This window comes from Solanum verrucosum, unplaced genomic scaffold (assembly GCF_900185275.1).
Source record: "Solanum verrucosum unplaced genomic scaffold, falcon-dt-bn FXZP01000120.1, whole genome shotgun sequence".
In the NCBI taxonomy this organism is placed as follows: domain Eukaryota; kingdom Viridiplantae; phylum Streptophyta; class Magnoliopsida; order Solanales; family Solanaceae; genus Solanum; species Solanum verrucosum.
The window spans coordinates 1900874-1921538 of NW_026020714.1; the positions used below are offsets into that span (position 1 = coordinate 1900874).

General features: G+C 38.1%; 1 pseudogene; it reads left to right on the top strand.

Annotated features, from left to right (window-relative positions):
* The first annotated feature begins 3527 nt into the window (after positions 1-3527).
* On the top strand, positions 3528-18347 carry LOC125812477 (receptor-like protein Cf-9; annotated as a pseudogene).
* Positions 18348-20665: the final 2318 nt, after the last annotated feature.

The window sequence follows — 20665 nt, forward strand, 5'->3', positions numbered from 1 at the left end:
GGAAGGAACCCATGGAGTTTAGAGGGTTTAGACTTGAAAACGAAGAAGAAATTTCGTCGGTCGATATTTGGAGGTGCATCCGCGTCGCGCAGCCAATCCCCAGTTTTGGGATTTTCTGTTTCGCGTCGCGGAGCTGACACGGAGTGTCCTACCTCAAAGTACATTTTTGAAACCAAATTTTAAAAGCTTCTCCGCGTCACAGACCCACTCTCAGATATTGAATTTTGGTTTTTTCTCATGTTTAGCCATCTAAAATCATTCCTAAACAACATGAGATCTTTCCAATCACAAATCATAAATCCTTGAATCCATAATTCAATTCAAGGACTAGTTAAGAGTCAAGTCACGAGCAGTTAAGATCAAGGTCAAGAGTAGTCAAGAGTCAAGTTAAGAGAAGTTCATAAAGTTTTTCAAAAGTCCTTTACAAACGTTTTAACCTTGTTTAAAGACTTAAGTTTTTGAGTTCAGTAAAGAGTAAAGTTGAAGTTAATTTCTTCAAAATTATATGGGGACTAAGTAATCCCAAAGAGATTTAAAATGTTTTCACATTTAAATAAGAACGGAAACTGAGATTTCCAAAGAGCCTTGGGCTAGTTTTCAATAAAGAGTAAATGCTTTCTTAATTAAACAAGAGGGGAAACTTTGATTTCCAAGATAGCCTTTGAGCTAAGTTTTTGAGCACTAATCTCAATTCACAGAAGAAATATGTTTTTAAACATAAAGAGCTAGAATCATATTTTGGGAGTGGTATTGAGCACCGATATGGGGATGCGAGTTCATAATAACTCAAGTCTCCATAAACCATATAGCCATCATGGGTAGAAAATGGTCATACTTTTTAGATGAACCCTTAGTGCTTTTTAGCATAGACTAGTGGATCCACTTAGTATTTCAGGTCCTATACCCCGGCAAGGTGTAGGATGGCCTGGGCAACGTGGGGCTAATAACGATGTATTATCAATATAGCTCTTAAGTGATGGTTGTTGGTTAGAGAAACTCCCACAACAGTAATTGCATGGTTCCTCAAGGGGTTCTGCTTAGTATGAATGGGGGTGTGGGACTTCATTTATGCATTGCACAAGTAGACTTTGAGAGGGAGCATAGTATTTCTTCTATGATATTATGATTATGAGCTGACAACATGTTTTAAACAATTTTCTTTTTTTCTTTATATTGCATTTGTTTTAAACTGTTTTATAATGAAATGAGTTAAGTTAAGTATTCATGAGTTGAGATGAGCCAAGGTAAGTGTTTCTTTCAGAATCTTTTCAAGTCTATGTTGTATTTAGCATTCCAACTCGCATACTCGTACATTCAATGTATTGATGCCAGTTGTTCTGCATCGTATTATGATGCAGACGCAGGTAACTAGGATCGGCATCTAGCACATCGTTGATCCAGTGAGCAGTTCAGAGTCTGTTGGTGAGCCTCTTTGCATTTCGGAGGATCCATTTTCATTGCTTTCAATATTAGCTTTAGTTCATTAGGATGTCGTGGGCCTGTCTCGACATCCATCTTAGTTGTTTAGAGGCTTCATAGATAGTCAGCCAGATGTTGGTTCATTCGTCATCATTTTGTTATTGGCTTATGTTCAGAGTTGAGTTGCCATTTTGGCTAAGTTAAATGTTTATTTTAAAAACATTATAAGTTCAGTTTGAGACATGTTGAGTTATCTTGTAATTGGATTCTCTTTCTTATGTCTAAGTCTTCCGTTGAGTAAGTAAGTCAGGCCAAGGGTTCGCTTGGAGCCAGCAATGGCTCTCAAGTGCCTGCCGCATCCAGGGTGTAGTCTTGGGGCGTGACATGGTATAATACACCAACACGCCATTTGTTAGCCAATGGAGGTATATATGCATCACTTTATAATGAGGAGTTTATTTGCTCTAAATCGCAAAGTTGAGGGGTATATTTGCCACTTTGCCCTAAAATAAAAATTCACTTTTGTTTGATGAAAAGATATATGTGAGCCACTTTTATTATAGTATAAGTATCTATGCAAGACACTTTTATGATATAATTAATTTTTATGTTGTAGCTTTTATTTGAACTTTTCTTTGCAATGACTCATGCATTGACGTGAGAATATGTAAATTTATTAGAACTTTGATCATCATCAAGTTAATATACAATCTGGTGCATAAACCAAACAACAATTTTATCCTAACTAATAAAAGATGATTTCTGACTTGAAATGTTTTTGTCAAGGTCTATACACCAAGCAACTCTCTTATCCTAACTAATCAAAAGTTTTGTAAATCTTTACATTTAGGTCAAGGTCTATATACCAACTAACACTCTTATCCCACCAATCAAAACTTTAAAGGATTATGGGATAAGGCACAAGTACCCCTAGATTATGACCAAAATTTCAGAGACACACCTTAACTAAACTAAGGTCCTACTACCCCCCTTGAACTCATTTCTTTAGCAATTTTGTACACCTTTTGGCTTACGTGGCACACTTTGTGACTCCATGTTGTTGAGGCACGTGATAGGTTTTTGGATGCCACATAAGCCAAAAAGGTGAACAAAATTACAAAAAAAAAAGAAAGGTTCAGGGGTAATAGAACCTTAATTTAGTTAATAAGGGTGTCTCTGGGATTTCGGTCATAGTCAAGGGGGTACTTGTACCTTATCCCAAGGATTATTGACTTGAAATATTGTTGTGAAGGTCTATATATACGCCAATCAACGTATTTTTATCCTAACTAACTAATCGAACTCTTTTTGATTTATTGTCTTAAAAAGTTTTTGTCTTGGAGTATACATCAACTAATAATGTTATAGACTATTCTCGCTTTGAGAAGAAAATTTAAATTGATTAAATAATTGTTTTCTATTGTTAAAGGTTATATTCCCAATTACGTGTTTTTTTTTTAAAAAAAGTTCAAATATGCCATCGAACTTTGAGAAAAGGCTCAACTATGTTATTCGTTAAAAGTTTGGCTCATTTATGTCATTTTCATTTGAGAAAAGAATCATTCATGCCATTAGGGTTAACTGAAAATCCACCAGATTTTGCAAAACGATATTGTCCATGTGGCGAACGATGATTCGGACACATCATTATTTTTTTAAAAACTTTTAACGATGATTTGGCTACATCATCCTTTATTTTTAATGCTTTAACTTTTTAAAGTTTTTTTTTTAATTTCCTTCACTTTTTTTTGTATCTGTCAAAACTTAACTTATTTTAAATAAAAGTAATTTGGAATTAAATTTGAAATCAAATCCAAAGGAAAGGCAATGAAAATAAATTGATTAAATAAAATCAATTGGAGAAAAAGAGAATACAATGAAAGGAAGTCAAAGAAATACAGAGAGAATAAAAAGCCCATTAATATTGTGTATTAATGGGTCAGGACTACTTGCAGAAAGTTGGGATAGATTATGAAATTAAGGATATACTTTCCCTTTCCGTAGTAATTTTCTTTGCTTAATTTGTGTTATATATACCTCATCAAAGTTATTGAATAGAGGAACAAAACCAAGATTTCTTAATTAGTTTTGAACATTTTAGTGCAGAAATGGGTTACGTAAAACTTGTATTTTTTATGATATTTCCCTTCCTTTGTCAACTTTCACTTTCTTTCTGCTCATCCTTATCTCATTTGTGCCCCAAAGATCAAGCTCTTGCTCTTCTACAATTCAAGCACATGTTTACAATAAGTCATGATCCTTCTGATTATTGTTTCGACATAATAGACCACTTGATTCAGTCATATCCAAAAACTCTTTCGTGGAACAAGAGCACAGATTGTTGTTCTTGGGATGGAGTTTCTTGTGACGAGACAACAGGAAAAGTGATTGAGCTTAACCTCACTTGCAGCAAACTTCAAGGCAAGTTTCACTCCAATAGTAGTGTCTTTCAACTCTCCAATCTCAAAAGGCTTGATTTGTCTAATAATAATTTCTCTGGATCACTCATTTCACCTAAATTTGGTGAGTTTTCTAGTTTGACGCATCTCGATTTGTCATATTCAAATTTTACAGGTCTAATCCCAGTAGAAATCTCTTACCTTTCTAAATTACACGTTCTTCGTATCCAAAGTTATTCAGATTGTCTTAGCTTCAAACCTCACAATTTTGAACTGCTCCTTAAGAACTTGACACAATTAAGAGAGCTCAACTTTGACGGTGTGAACATCTCTTCCACCATTCCTCTGAATTTCTCTTCTTATTTAACAGCTCTACACCTTCGAGGCACACAGTTATATGGGACATTGCCCAAAGGAGTTTTCCACCTTTATAACTTGGAATCTCATTATTTAACAGGCAATCCCCAGCTCACTGTTAGGTTTCCCACAACCAAATAGAATAGCAGTGCATCACTCATGGAGTTAGTTCTCCGTGCTGTGAATGCTACTGGTAGGATACCTGAATCATTTGGTCATCTAACTTCACTGAGTACATTAGATTTATTTTCTTGTAATCTCTTAGGCTCTATTCCTAAACCTCTATTGAATCTCACCAACATAGAGGTTTTGGACCTTGCTTATAACCATCTTAAAGGACCAATTTCTGATCTCTTTAGATTTGGAAAGCTCAGGTGGTTATCACTTAGAAATAACAACTTTGGTGGTGATAAGAGCAGGGACATTTTGTTATGTCTTTTGGTGTTTTGATGATCTCCTCACAAGTGCAGGGACCTGGTCCTCTGCAGAGTATGAATACTCGTCCAGCTGTCAAAGTGCGGTACAGCTGTAAAAGCAGTCTGTGTCAGAAAAGTTGGTGAAGTCGCAGAGTACTTCACCAATCAGAAACAAGGAGATTTCTTGTACGTTTGGTAATAACTTTTTGTGGTATATACTAAACAATACACAAGAATATTTACTCATTCATTCAAAAGTGTGAGAGTCTTCCAAGCTTCAAGAACAGCAAGGGATTTGATCGATTGCTTCAAGAGCTTCTTGCATCAGCTATTGTTTTGTTTGCTTGTAATAGTTATGATATTGTAAGATCAGTTTCTCTTGTAAAAGAAACATTTTCAAACTCGTTTGAATCATTGTAAGAACTATGTTAAGGGTAACTTAGGTTCTTACTCTAAAAGGTCTATATTAATCAGTTAGGATTAGTATAGTGAGCGGTACTGTATCTGCTCTGGCTCATTTAAGTAATAGGAGGTATTGCTTAGAGTTGGGATTAGTAGGTTAATCCCGGTTTGTAAACTTGCTTTTGCTTTTTGCTTGGAAAAGATTAGTGAAAGAAGTTTTGAAAAGTCCTGGCAGGCTAGGTCGTGGTTTTACTCCCTTGAGCAAGGAGGTTTACACGTAAAGTTGTTGTGCAATCTTTACTTTCAGCACGTTTTGTCATTTTCTGTTAGTTTAACCGTGCTAAGGACCTGGTCCCATCTAGACTAGTGGACGCATACATTCCAACAAGTGGTATCAGAGCACGTCTTTTCTCTCTGGTTAACACCAAGAAAAGGAAAGATCCTGACGGAATGGCTGCTCCACCCAATATGGAGGAAGGACAATCTTCTACCAGACCACCGCGTTTTAATGGACAATATTATGGCTGGTGGAAAAATCGAATGCACGACTACATTAACGCTGAGGATTCTGAGCTATGGGACATCATCCTTGATGGTCCATATGTTCCTACAAAGGAAGTGAAGGATGGAGAGCTTACCACTACTGTTGTCAAAACCAGTTAGGACTACAACGAGGCAGATAGGAGAAAGATAGAAAAGAACTACAAAGCAAAGAAGATTCTGGTGTGCGGAATTGGAGCAGATGAGTACAACAGAATTTCTGCTTGTGAAACTCCCAAGGAAATATAGGATTGTCTTCAAACAGCCCATGAAGGAACTCAACGAGTAAAAGAATCTAAAGTTGATATGCTTACCACTCAGTATGAAGGAAGGGGAATCCATCTTTGAGATGAACTTAAGATTCACCTCTATCACTAATGAGCTGAGAGGGTTGGGTGAGCCTATTCCTGTCCGTAAGCAAATTCGTAAGATTCTCAAGGTGCTTCCAAAATCTTAGGAAAGCAAGGTGGATGCCATAACAGAAGCCAAAGATCTAATAACACTTTCTATGGACGAACTGATTGGGAACCTTCAGACCTATGAGATGAACAAGAAACAGGGGACAACTGTGAAGGAAGGAAAGAAGGAGAAGTCCATTGCTTTGAAAATATCTCAAAGTAAAGAAACTGAAGAGGAGGATGAGATGGCATATGTCACTAGAAGATTTCAAAAGATCTTAAAGAAGCATGGAGGCTTCCAAAAGAAAACCCCTTCCAGCAGAACTGCTACTGCAAATGATCTCTGCCATAAGTGTGGTAAGCCTGGACACTTCATGAGGAACTGCCCCAGTACAAAGCAGGAAACTCATGACACCAGACCTCGCAAGAGGGACCTGGTCCCAGACCATGCTCGAAGGAAGGCACATGCGGATCAGATGGTGAGAAATTCCTTTGCTGTGTGGGGAAATGACTCAAGTGAATCAGAAGAAGACGAAGAGAATCATGAGGATGTCTCAATGATGGCCATTGAGGATAATGAAAGCATTTTCAACTCTATTTTCTCCTTTGGCAAATTCTGATGATGAAGAGGATTCAGATGAGGTAACTCTTTTTGATCTTAAAGATGATCTAGATAATCTGCCTATAGAAAAATTGAGGAAACTTGTTGCTCTGCTTATTGATTGTGTTGATGAACGAACCATTGAAAACTTAATGTTGAATAAAAAATTAAGTCTGTGTGAAGACAGGAATTCTGCTCTCATGTCTCAAGTTGCTGAAATTAGTGAAGGGATAGGTATTCTAGAGACTTGCAACATAACATCTGAGAAGGACCCTGGAAACTCAGTAGGTGGGAAGAGAAAGCTTAGTATTTTTGAGGAAGAACTGGAAGAAAAACTAAAAAATTTTGAGTCCAAGTTAGTCGCTTCTCTTGAAATAAATTCTCAACTAAGAAAAGATTTGAGTAAGGTCAATGAAGAATTAAGTCACTCCCTTAAGTGGACTGACTCCTCTAAGATACTTTCTAATATGTCCAATCAAAGTTTCAATGGAAAGAAAGGGTTGGGATGCAGACCATTAGAGCCCCCCTATAATCCCCATAGCAAATATGTTTCTGTATCTGACAATCTTTTATGTACTCACTGTGGTCGAAATGGTCATCTGAAAGAAAACTGTGAGATTCTGAGAAAAGCTAAGGAAAGGCATGAGAGATTTGTTAGATCTGAAAATGATGCTAAAAAGAGACATAAGGGACCTGATCCCCCGTATTGTTTCAGAAAAAACATCATGCCTCACTGGACAAAAAGGTTTCTTATCAGACCTCTTAATGATTACTGGGAACTCCGTCTGAAGTGGGTTCCTAAATCTAACAAATGATTTTTATGCAGAAGAGAGGAAGGAGTCAGTGCTGGTATATGGACAGTGGATGCTCAAGGCACATGACGGGAGACACTTCAAACTTCCTCTCTTTGAAAGCACACCAAGGTGGTGGTGTGTCATTTGGTGGTGGAAAGAAAGGCTCTATTCTTGGTATTGGCAGAATAGGGAGATCGGCTGATAATTCGATAAATAATGTACACTATGTGAAGGGTTTAAAATACAATCTTTTGAGCATTTCACAAATTTGTGACAAGGGAAATGAAGTCAAGTTCTTGTCTGACAGCTGTGTGGTTACAAACTGTGCAACTAAGAAAATTGCGATGTCTGCAAAAAGAGTCAAGAATATGTATGTTGTTGATCTTGATTCTATTGAAGGAGCCATCATGTCATGTCTGAGTGCTCAAACTGACGATGTAAATCTCTGGCATAAAAGACTAGGTCATGTAAGTACATCTTTACTTAATAAGCTTGTTGCAGGGGACCTGGTCCGCGGATTACCAAAGCTGAAGTTCTCAAATGACAAAGTTGTGACGCCTGTATAAAAGGAAAACAAACAAGATCATCCTTCAAGGCAAAAAGGAGTGTGAGCACTACCAGACCTCTAGAACTTCTCCACATGGATTTGTGTGGACCGGTCAGGATTCAAAGCAGAGGAGGTAAAAAATATATTCTTGTAATTGTTGATGATTTCTCCAGGTACACCTGGAATATGTTTTTGCAGAAAAAGGATGAGACTGCTGGAACTCTGATCACTTTCGTCAAAGCCATCCAATTGAAGATAAACTGCAGGATAGCCAGTATCAGATCTGATCATGGTACAGAATTTGAAAACTCTATTTTTGAAGGGTTTTGCGCAGAAAATGGAATAGCCACAACTTCTCAGCACCAAGAACTCCTCAGCAAAATGGAGTTGTTGAAAGAAAAAACAGAACTCTGGTGGATATTGCTAGAACTATGCTGATTGATTCAGAACATGCTATGAATTTCTGGGCTGAAGCAATTAATACAGCTTGCTATGTGACAAACAGGTGTCTTATCAGAACAATCATCAAGAAAACACCTTATGAGTTGTTAAATAACAAAAAGCCTTCAATAGCTCATCTCAAGCCTTTTGGGTGCAAATGTTTTGTGCTGAAAAATGGAAAGGATGATCTAGGCAAATTTGATGCCAGAAGTGATGAGGGAGTATTTGTGGGGTACTCATCTACAAGCAAGGCTTACAGGGTGTTCAACAAAAAACTTTCTATGTTGAAGAAAGCATGCACGTCAAGTTTGATGAATTGGGTACAAGAAGACAGAACAGTGAGGACTACGATGTTGAGGAGCTGATGACCAAGCAGCAGGATGATCAGAGCACAAAAGAGAATGATGCAGGACAATTGAGAGGACCTGGTCCCTCAAATGTATCACAGAAACAGTGTCTCAAAATCTTGAAGAAGATGAAGGAAATTATGATACTGACAGAGAAGAAGAGATTACCAGAATATCTGGATGGAAACATCAATCTTCTCATCCACTAGACATCTCACCTCTCCACTTGACTCAGGAATTCAAACTAGGTCTAAATCAAGATATCTAGTTGCACATTCAGCATTCATATCATCCGTTGAACCCAAAAACATTAAGGAATCTTTGAAGGATGTAGACTGGGTGACTTCAATGCAGGATGAGCTTCATCAGTTTGAGAGAAGCAAGGTGTGGCACCTGGTCCCCAGACCACTTGACAGAACCATTATTGGGACCAGATGGGTCTTCAGAAACAAACTGGATGAGCATGGGATCATTACTAGAAATAAGTCAAGACTGGTAATACAGGGTTACAACCAAGAAAGGGAATTGACTATGATGAGACATTTGCTCCTGTAGCCAGAATGGAAGCTATCAGAATCTTAATAGCATTTGCCGTTCATATGGAGTTTAAACTATTTCAAATGGATGTCAAGAGTGCTTTCTTGAATGGAAATCTAGAGGAAGAAGTGTATGTCAAGCAGCCTCCAGGCTTTGAAGATACAGAACTGCCAAATCATGTGCTAAAGTTAGACAAGGCTCTGTATGGTTTAAAACAAGCTCCTAGAGCTTGGTATGAACGACTGTCAAAATTCCTTCTTGTAAATGGGTTCAAAAGAAGTAAAATTGATAATACATTGTTTTTAAAATCCATAGGAAAGGAGATGCTGATTGTGCAGGTTTATGTGGATGATATCATCTTTGTAGCCACTACAGATTTACTCTGCAAGGAGTTCTCTAATCTGATGAACAGCGAATTTGAAATGAGCATGATAGGAGAACTCACTTTCTTTCTAGGCTTGTAGATCAAACAAACCTCTCAAGGCACTTCAATATGCCAAGAAAAGTATATCAAAGAGTTGCTCACGAAATTTAATCTTCTTGAGGCAAAGGTGCTAGATACTCATATGAGCACAAGTGTAAAACTTGAAAAAGATGAAAATGGTGTGGAGGTCAATCAGACCATGTATAGAGGAATTATTGGGTCACTCCTGTACCTCACTGCAAGTAGGCCCGATATAGTGTTCAGTGTAGGGATATGTGCAAGATTTCAAGCAGCACCAAAAGAGTCTCACCTTAAGGCAGCCAAAGTATCCTGAGATACTTGAAGGGAACTCAGGACCTGGTCCTCTTTTACCCTACTGATGACTCTTTTGATCTTATACGTTATGCTGATGCAGATTATGCAGGTTTTCTCGTCGATCGAAAAAGCACATCAGGCATGGCACACTTCCTGGGATCAACCTTGATTTCATGGGGAACAAAGAAGCAGAATTCTGTGGCATTGTCTACTGCAAAAGCAGAATATGTGGCTATTGCATCATGTTGTGCACAATTGTTATGGATAAAGCAGCAGCTGGAAGATTTTGGGGTACTTACAGACACTATTCCTCTCGTCTACGATAATACAAGCGCCATGAACATGGCAAAAAATCCGGTCCAGCACAAGAGAACCAAGCACATAGATATAAGGCATCACTTCCTAAGAGACAATGTAGAAAAGCAAAATGTGATGATGAGGTTTTGCAAAACTGAAGACCAGCTGGCAGACATCTTTACAAAGTCGCTAAGTAAAGACGTCTTCATTAAAAACAGGATGCGGCTAGGGATGCTAAAAATTACCTGACCTTTCGACAATTTTTTCTTTATTTGATTACGTTAAGGAGGGCAGGTATCTATGCTTGTTGTAATGTCTGTCAAAATAGAATTCACTTTTGTACCCTAATGCAGGTATACACTCATGGTGTGTCTAGCTGAAGAGAATGTTTAATCACACTGATAGAGTTACAAACTAAAAGGAGGACCTGGTCCTCACGAGGTTAGTATCAATTATACTACACTGTCTAAAAGTCAAACATCTCGGCCACGTGTCCTTCGCCCATTCATCGTGTCAGTTCAAAACGTCTTGTCGTTTTAATACCAAAGGTCACCTCCATTGGGACCCGTTACCTTTTCTATTTAATTTTTCTTGGAGAATTTTTTTTCTTTCGTCTCCTTTCAAATTTAATTAACATATCTCTCTAAACCTCTCTCCAAGTTCTTCCTTCTTCTTCTCAAAATGTCTATCACTGAGTCCTCTGAAAACCCTAACCCTTTTAACTTCCCCGATCCTCCTTCTGAAGAGTCTCCCTCCACCCCTGTCTGTGGTGCCGGCGAAATAGTTGAACCCTTCTGCCCGCCGGCCGACAATTTAGTCTCTCCTATTCTTCCCTCCAGAAACACCTTGAAGTGCTCTCCTACTCTGGTCCTATCTAGTGAAAAATCCCCCTTCTTGGAAGCACAATCTGTGGCAAAACCTAATGAGACCCTACCTGCTGGTGATGAACTGGTGGCCGTTCAAGGTTTAGCCTTTTTAAGAGGGGATATTCAACCCTCTTCTCTGGAACATGAGTTGGAGTCACCGGATCAGGTCCTTCCCAGAAGTGAGCCTATCTTTGACCAAACACCAAAATCATTTGATGTTGGAAGCGATAAGGAAGAAGAAGAAGAGGTTTCGTTAAAATGGCGCTCAAGGGGAATGCGTGGAGTAAACCAATCTCAAATACAGGTTTCTGAGGTGGAAGCAGTTAAAGGTACATCTGAGGCTGACATTGTTGAAAACTCTGCTGAAAGAGCAAAGGAGCGACAGAGAAAAAGGAAGGGAAAGTTGGAAATGCCTGGTTCTAAAGGAGACAAAAGGAAGTATATTACAAGGAGTGAAGCACAAAAGGTTATGGGGAGTGCCATCACTGCAAGCAAAGCCCACACGGAAAGAACTAGGAAGAGGAGAAGAGAAAGGGTTAAACCCGAACATCCTGCCTCTGTGCCTGTGTCTATTGAGAATAGTGATAGTGAATCTGAAGATGTTGTCAAGTATGTGTTAAGAAGGAGAAGAGAAGGTGAGGAAGAAAGGATTAAATCAAAGGGAACTCAAAAAGAGGGAAGGAAATCTACTGCAAAAATTGCGAAGGATAAAATTCAGCCATCTCTTGCACAGGGAGAAACAGGAAGAAAGCAGAGACCTGGTCCTACGATTAAAAATCCAATCAAAGAAAATGAGTTGACTAGAAAAGAGCAGGTAGAGAATATGGAACAACAAAAGGTCTTGAATGGTAGAGTCTTTGATCCTGACATTAACACACTGTTTGGTATGGGAAATTTGGTTGATGTTGTTACCATTCAAGGCTGGAATCATTTATTTGCACCACCAGTTCCATACCTACATAAACCTGAAGTGCGTGAGTTCTTTTACAAAATGGAACTACTGAAAGGTGGTGGAATCACAACGACAGTCCGGAATGTGGAGATTCATCTTGATGAAGAAAATCTGGGAATTATTCTTGGAGTGCCCGTCGTGGGTGTTCGAACTATTGAAGGATGCAAACCATCTGGTGATTTCTCGAAGCTTGCCACCAAACGAGGAGACGTCAAGCGTGCAGGCCTTCCTAATAAGTTCCTTAAAGGGGAGTATCAATTGATGTTTGAGTTCATTAACAAAGTAATGGTGCCCAGGACTGAGAAGAGAACCGTAGCCTCTGCTGCCGATCTTTTCCTCATGGAAAAACTTGATGAGCTTGAGGAAATTAATCTGCCTGCAATTATGCCTGAACACATGCATAGAGTAATGACATGGAAGAATGCGAAGCACAGAATTCCTTATGGGTATTTGCTTAACTTTGTCTTTAACCATTTTGAAGTTCCAGTGGGAAGATGGGTACCTGGTACTACCAAACAAATGTTCACTATGTCTACTCTACTAGAATGTGAGTGCATTGAGGGACCAACTAAAGGCAGATCTCAGGTGGCAGATGTTTTGGAATAGCAGGCTATTCTTCGAAGGGAAGTGACTGATCTCACTAAGATTATGTGCGATAAGGAGGTTGAAATCACCAGACTGAAGTCTGAACTGCAGAAGGCAGTTTCCAGGGGACCTGGTACCAGTGCGGGTCACGACCTGCTGCTCAAAGAATTAAGGGATGAAAACACAATGCTGCTGAAGACAAATGCCTCTCTAAATGAGGACATTAAGTCCCTAAACAAGCAACTGATACAGGCCCATGAGAGTGCAAATGAACGCATGTTGTTGTTGATGCGTACTTTCAATCCCTCTCCTCCTCCGTCCTAAATGTGTCTTGTCTCTTTTCTTTTATCCTGTGTCTCGTTTTGTTTTGACTAAACTACAGTGGTCAGTATATATGATATGATGCTTTGTTTTTGTTAAGTGCCTTGTTCATGTGTGGTTTAATATTCTCTTTATGCTTACATACACATGTTCTGTGTGGCCCAAGGCCTTGAATTCTTTATTGCCTAGCATTTAACTTGAATTTGTTTATTGCTTCATCTTTTCAATGATGTCAAAAGGGGGAAGTTGTTGTGAAGTTATGGTTATTGGAATAAGGGAACGGGTGACTGGTGATGACTGTGGTTGTTAGAAAACTGTGAGGGGCACTGAACTAAGGGGGAACTGAACTGGTTGTTACTGGGGCACTAACAAAGGGGGAATTTTGTTATGTATGTGAATAAATGTGTGTTCCCTCACGAGAGGAGTTTTTGCAGGTTGTTTGTCATCATCAAAAAGGGGGAAATTGATAAGAGCAGGGACATTTTGTTATGTCTTTTGGTGTTTTGATTATCTCCTCACAAGTGCAGGGACCTGGTCCTCTGCAGAGTATGAATACTCGTCCAGCTGTCAAAGTGCGGTACAGCTGTAAAAGCTGTTTGCGTCAGAAAAGTTGGTGAAGTCATAGAGTACTTCACCAATCAGAAACAAGGAGGTTTCTTGTACGTTTGGTAATAACTTTTTGTGGTATATACTAAACAATACACAAGAATATTTACTCATTCATTCAAAAGTGTGAGAGTCTTCCAAGCTTCAAGAACAACAAGGGATTTGATCGATTGCTTCAAGAGCTTCTTGCATCAGCTATTGTTTTGTTTGCTTGTAATAGTTATGATATTGTAAGATCAGTTTCTCTTGTAAAAGAAACATTTTCAAACTCGTTTGAATCATTGTAAGAACTATGTTAAGGGTAACTTAGGTTCTTACTCTAAAAGGTCTATATTAATCAGTTAGGATTAGTATAGTGAGCGGTACTGTATCTGCTCTGGCTCATTTAAGTAATAGGAGGTATTGCTTAGAGTTGGGATTAGTAGGTTAATCCCAGTTTGTAAACTTGCTTTTGCTTTTTTCTTGGAGAAGATTAGTGAAAGAAGTTTTGAAAAGTCCTGGCAAGCCAGGTCGTGGTTTTACTCCCTTGAGTAAGGAGGTTTCCACGTAAAGTTGTTGTGCAATCTTTACTTTCAGCACGTTTTGTCATTTTCTGTTAGTTTAACTGTGCTAAGGACCTGGTTGTAACATCCGATAATTTAAAAATGAATATGAAGAAGCTTGAAATTTGGAAATAGTCATTTTTGGAAAAATTTAAAATCTGGAAAATTTGGCTAAGTGTGGAAATCAGTGAGTTTTTGGCCAACTTTGAGCAGTCATAACTCCTAGATCAGGATGATTTAGGAGTAGTTCCAGTTATGGTTTCGAAGCTTGTGGAACGATCTTTCCAACGCCACTGAGTTTGCTCGATTCCGAGTTCGTATGAGCGAGTTATGATCTTTGAAAGTTGGGCAGTTGGCAGGGATTCCGTTCCGGAAATTTAAGGGCATTTTGGTCTTTTCACAAATAATTTCTTTTGAGCTTATATTGTTGTATTAGGCTGATATTTGGATCATTTTGTCCCATTTTGAAAGAGAAAGAGTTAGGGTTCAAGAGAAGAAGAAGAGAAGAAGGAGAAGAAGAAGAGAAGAAAGAGGAGATCAACAAGATTTGTCAAGATCATTGTGGATTTTCGTCGGGGGTGATCCCTATCAAGGTATGTGAGTCTTTAGTGTGGGTTTATCCTTTCCCCCCACATACCAAGCTCGTTTTTATGATTTGAGAAGAGATTGGATTTGTTGTTGAAGTTGTTGAAGTTGTTAGTTGTTGTTGATGTTGTTAGTTGTGTTGTTGAAGTTATTGTTGGTTGTGGGACAGGATTGGGCTGTGTATTTGAGTTGTGACCTATTGTATATTGAGGGATTTTATGATCCTTAGTGTTGGTTGGTTCATACCCCCACACACCAACTCGTTTTTAATTCCAAGAGAAGATTTATTGGTTGTTGAAGTTGTAGTGGTGTTGTGTTGAAGTTCTTGCTGATTTAGTACAGATTTCTGGCTGTGATTTTTGAGTTGAATCTATTGTATAATAAGGGTCTTTATGATTCTAAGTGTTGCTGCTGAAACCTTGAGGTTGAGAGGGTTTAGAATTGGAAAGAAACAAGGGGAAAAAGTCGGATTTTTGGGGAAAAAGGGGCTGGGCTGTTGCACCTCTCCTAGTGCCAAGGACACCAATCCTTCCCTTTCATTCACCATTTCTTTTTTTATACATGTTCCTAGGTATTATACCTATGTTTCCTAGTTGTTTCCAACACTCCAAGGTACTTCCAAAAGTCAAGTAAAACTACAAGTCAAGTGAAGTTAGTTTCCAAGTCAAGTGAAGTCAAGCTTAGAAGTAAGTAAGTCAAAGCAAGTCTTTAAGGTTTTCCAAGAGTCTTCATTGAGCGTTTTAACTTCATTCTAAGGCTCAAGTTCCAAGTTAAGTATTGAGTTTCAAGTCAAGTCAAAAGTTAAGAGTTTCACGTTAAGTTAAGAGTTTCACATCAAGCCAAGAGTTCAAGTAAAGTAAAGAGTTTAAAGTTGAGTTCTTTTCTCAAAGTTATTAGGGAACTATGTATTCCCAAAGAAGTTTTAAAGAAATGTTTTTACATTTAAACAAGGTTGGAAACTGAGATTTCCAAAAAGCCTTCGGGCTAGTTTTTGAGTAATTATCTCATATCAGCAGGAAGAAATATGTTTTAAAAACATAAGAGCCAGTACATTTTTGGGAGTAGTATCGAGCACCGAATTGGGGGAGCGTTCAAAGAACCCACAGCCCCCATAGAACCATGTTAGCCACCATGGGTAGAAAAGGATCATACTTTTTAGATGAATCCTTTTCAGATTAGACTAGTGGATCCATTAGGCAGTTCAGGTCTTATACCTTTGGCCGGGTATAAGATGCTCTGGCAGCGTGAGGTCGATCGCTGTATCATCACTATAGCTCTTATGTGATGGTTGTCGGTTAGAGAAACTCCCACAGCAGTTATTGTATTTTTCATACACAGAGATTATTGTATTTTTTATATACATCAGTTCATTGTATTTTTATACACATTTCAGGCTTATTGTATCCTTGTATACACACAGAGTTCATAGCATGTTTTAAGCAATCTTTCTTTATATCGCACTTGTTTTAAATTGCCTTATATTGAAAGAAGTCAGTCAGGTTGAGTTAAGTTGAGCCAGGTAAGCTATTCAGTTTCTTCCAGTTTTCCTTCTAGCCTTTGTTGCTTAGTTTTCCAGCTTGCATACTCGTACATTCCATGTACTGATGCCAGTTGGCCTGCATCGTTTGATGATGCAGATTCAGGTACCCCGGATCAGCATCCTGCACGTCGTTGATCCAGCTGAGCACTCCAGAGTCAGTGGTGAGCCTCCTTGCATTCCGGAGGACTCAATTATTTTGTGTTCTTAGTTTTTGTTTTATTAGGATGTTGCGGGGTCTGTCCCAACATCCATCTCAGTATTTTAGAGGCTTCATAGACAGACAGTCAGTCAGTTAGTTTTGAGTCTCTCATCTATATATATATGTAAATATTCTATTTTGAGATTCGAGTTGCCTTTATGGCCATATTTTATAAGTTAAGTTGTTTTGTAATATTGCATTGCATTGAGTTATTCTGTTGAGGTTTCCGCTGAGTTAAGAAAGCCAGGCCAAGGGTTCGCTTGGGGCTAGAAATGGTCTCCGGGTGCCGGTCCCGCCCAGGGTGTAGGCTCGGGGCGTGACACTGGTCCCATCTAGACTAGTGGACGCATACATTCCAACAGTGGCCAACTTGAGTTCTTATCCTTTAACAGAATCTGGACGCAACTTGAATGGCTAGATTGTTCAGTCAATTCTATAACAGGTCCCATTCCTTCTAATGTAAGTGGTATGCAAAACCTACAATCACTCAGGTTGTCATCAAACCACTTGAATGGGACTATACCATCCTGGATATTCTCCCTCCCTTCACTAACTGGTTTAGAGTTGAGCAATAACCATTTCAGTGGAAACATTCAAGAGTTCAAATCTAAAACATTGAGTCGAGTTTCTCTAAAACAAAATCAGCTGCAAGGTCCTATTCCAAAGTCACTCCTAAACCAGCGTGATCTACATTATCTTCTCTTTTCACACAATAATCTCAGTGGACAGATCGCTTCAACCATATGCAATCTGAAAACACTAGGAGTGCTAGATTTGGGCAGCAATAATTTGGAGGGAACAATCCCACTATGTTTGGGTGAGATGAGTGAGCTTTGGGTTTTGGATTTAAGCAGCAATAATCTTAGCGGGACAATTAATACTACTTTTAGTATAGGAACCAACTTATAGTCATTAAATTTGATGGGAATAAGCTAGAGGGGAAAGTCCCGCAATCATTGATCAATTGCACATATTTGGAAGTTCTTGATTTAAGTAACAATGAGTTGAATGACACATTTCCTAAATGGTTGAGAGCCCTACTGAATCTGATGATTCTACGACTGAGATCAAATAAGTTCTTTGGCCCTATAAAAGATTCATCGACTTACAAGTTTGCTCAAATTCGAATCATAGATCTCTCATCCAATGGATTTAGTGGAGATTTACCATTGAGCCTTTTTGAGAATTTTGAAGCTATGAAAATAAATGGTGAGAACAGTGGAACCCGAGAGTATGTAGCAGATATGCAATATGTTGATTACACAAATTCCTTTATAGTGACGACAAAGGGGCTGGATGTAGAACTACCTCGAGTTTTGACTATAAACATAATTATCGATCTCTCAAGTAATAGATTTGAAGGTCATATCCCAAGCATTATTGGAGATCTCGTTGGGCTTCGTACGTTGAACTTATCTCACAATCGCTTGGAAGATCACATACCAGCATCACTGCACCAGTTATTTGTACTTGAATCATTGGATCTCTCATCCAACAAAATCAGCGGAGAAATTCCACAACAACTTGCATCCCTCAAATCACTTGAAGTCTTAAATATCTCTCACAATCATCTTGTTGGATGCATCCCCAAAGGAAAACAGTTTGATACGTTTGAGAATAGTTCATACCAAGGGAATGATGGGTTACGTGGATTGCCACTCTCAAAAGATTGTGGCGGTAATGAAGGGGTACTACAAGCAACAACTCCATATGGGATAGATCAAGAAGAAGAAGAAGGAGATTCATCAATTATAAGTTGGCAGGCAGTTTTCATGGGTTATGGTTGTGGACTTGTTATCGGACTGTCCATAATATACATAATGTTGTCAACTCAATATCCAGTATGGTTTTCAAGGATGGATGTAGAATTGGAACAAAATTCTTACGAGAATGAAAAAGCACAAGAAAAGACATTAGTATGTAACCTCCAGGTATTCAACTTAATTTATATTCATAAATTTTCTACCTCCTTCATCCTTAAAGATTTTAACTTTAATTCTTCATTTTTGAAATTTGCAGGATTCAAGTCCACTGCATTGCTGGGATGAGAATAAAAGCTTTTAATTTCATAGTTTGTGATGTTATGTAAAGTGTTTGTTACATTTTATATGTTCCAGTTTTCTTCTGTTGTGACTCAACAAATTCAATTGCAAGGAAAAACAATAGAATTTCATAGAATGCAAAGAGATCAAAAGGGAAACTGGAGTAACAGTAGAAAACTTGAGACGATTTGCTAGAAAACTGGAATAACAATAGAAAGCACATTAAAAAAACTAAAACAACTCCAAATTCTCATGTACTTTGAAATAGAAAAAATATTCCTCGATATTGATCAATATATAATAACTTGAATACAATAGAGTTAAAAAGTTGGGGAAACAACATAACCTTGAATACTAAGGTTTAAATCCTAGCAGTGGTGAAACCAGATATCACATTTAAGAAGAAATCCAGCAGAACCCCTTCATCACGATGCATGGCTCAGGCTCATCACAGCTGAAATGTGCCACCAGCCCTTGGGGATTTCTCGATTATCAAAAGAATCTCGATGCACAAAGCAGAGTTGTGTAGTTACAGAGTTGGCTCATCGAAAATTTTACAAATAAAAGCTGCTGCAGTTATCAACTCTACTAAATAAAACTGTGGGCTGGAACCTTGTGTATTTCAGGATCTAACATTGGTTTTTCCCACCTCTCTGTGCCAACATAAATGCTTGAGAGTTGCACATAACGCCCAGAATGATTCTGTTGCTACTTCATTTCCCAACTCAATAGCTCCACCAAGTCTACAAGCACCCAAGACAGTAGCATCAGCTTCAAAAAAAAGGCATCTTCTTTATGAAGTCGTAAGCTTCCTGTACTGGATCAACCACACAACCATAATGTTTCATTGTAGTAGATCAAGTCCGAATTCATGTGACATTGCTTCAAACAATTAGAATCTGAATTCGACAAGCTTGGCACGCGCACAAGCTGGAAGAAATCATAGCATTCCATGTGCAAACCTGCTCTATCGCATCAAATACCTGTGTTAGAGCAAATGGTTAAAAATACATGCAAAGCCTCGTACTATAAGGATAATATTTAGGACACTAATAGAAGAGCTCAAATCAAATTGATGATGATTTCTTCTTCTTTTCAGATAATAATAAGCTTCTTGCTTATGCAACATGTTGAAGTACTAGTTTCTAATTTTCCAACATAATATTTTCTTTACATTTGAATTGAGCTCCTTTTGAAACAGAATACGCAAGGCATAACTTATCCCTACAAAACCTATGTTATCTAAACTTTTGCCTTGTGAATTAGATACTACACAACTTATGCCGGACAAAGGAAAAAGTTCTCTTATGAAACTAGGTCATAGTTAAGGGTACTTTGACCCACAAACTTCCATTAAATGATAAGCAGGGGTAAAAATTAAAGTCCATCGATTGAGGGATAATAATTAAAGACCACCCCAAAATAAGGGCGATCACCAGAACTGCAGATCTAAACCAATTTACAAGACAATTGTTAAAATAAACCGACATCAATTGCACAAAATTCTTAATGAAGAAACTCTTAAACTAGTGTGATATCGTTGTCTTTGGGCAAAACGTGCACAGTTTCCTTCCAAATGTCTCCAATCATTAAGAGTATCACTTCACTTTATACACATCTTCTTTTTCTTATTAACTTCTAATGCGAGACATTGTTCATATACCCAACCAACATAACATGAGGTATTCCGTTACGGTTATCATATGCAGCTCATACCTGCAGATTTATCACCAAAACAACACTCCGCTTCATCACTTCCTCCAGTTCCAAAATTGTGGAAATATGAATATAGAAAAGTAATTAACAGAATTTACTATCTTGTTCACTTTCAGTATTCCCTGGATACAAATTAATTCCCAAAGTTGACAAATAAGCTCAGTATAATTTCATGTGTATCAGAACAAATACATGTGTTATTACAAGTATTGGGACTTTCATTTAAATCTTTCTTGAATTGACTTGAGAATGTGATTTGACTTACAGTGCAATGACTTGAGAAAGATTAAATAGTCTTTACATATTGTGTGACACATTGAATGTGAATGTGTAATTTTAAATAGTCTAAAATTGTCTGAAAATGACTATGTGACCTTCCTGGAATTGATTACTCCAAAGCAACACTTAAATGTGCCTAGTAAATTTATTTTTATCTGGCTATTGTCAAATTCCAAATACTACTTCACATACGTATCA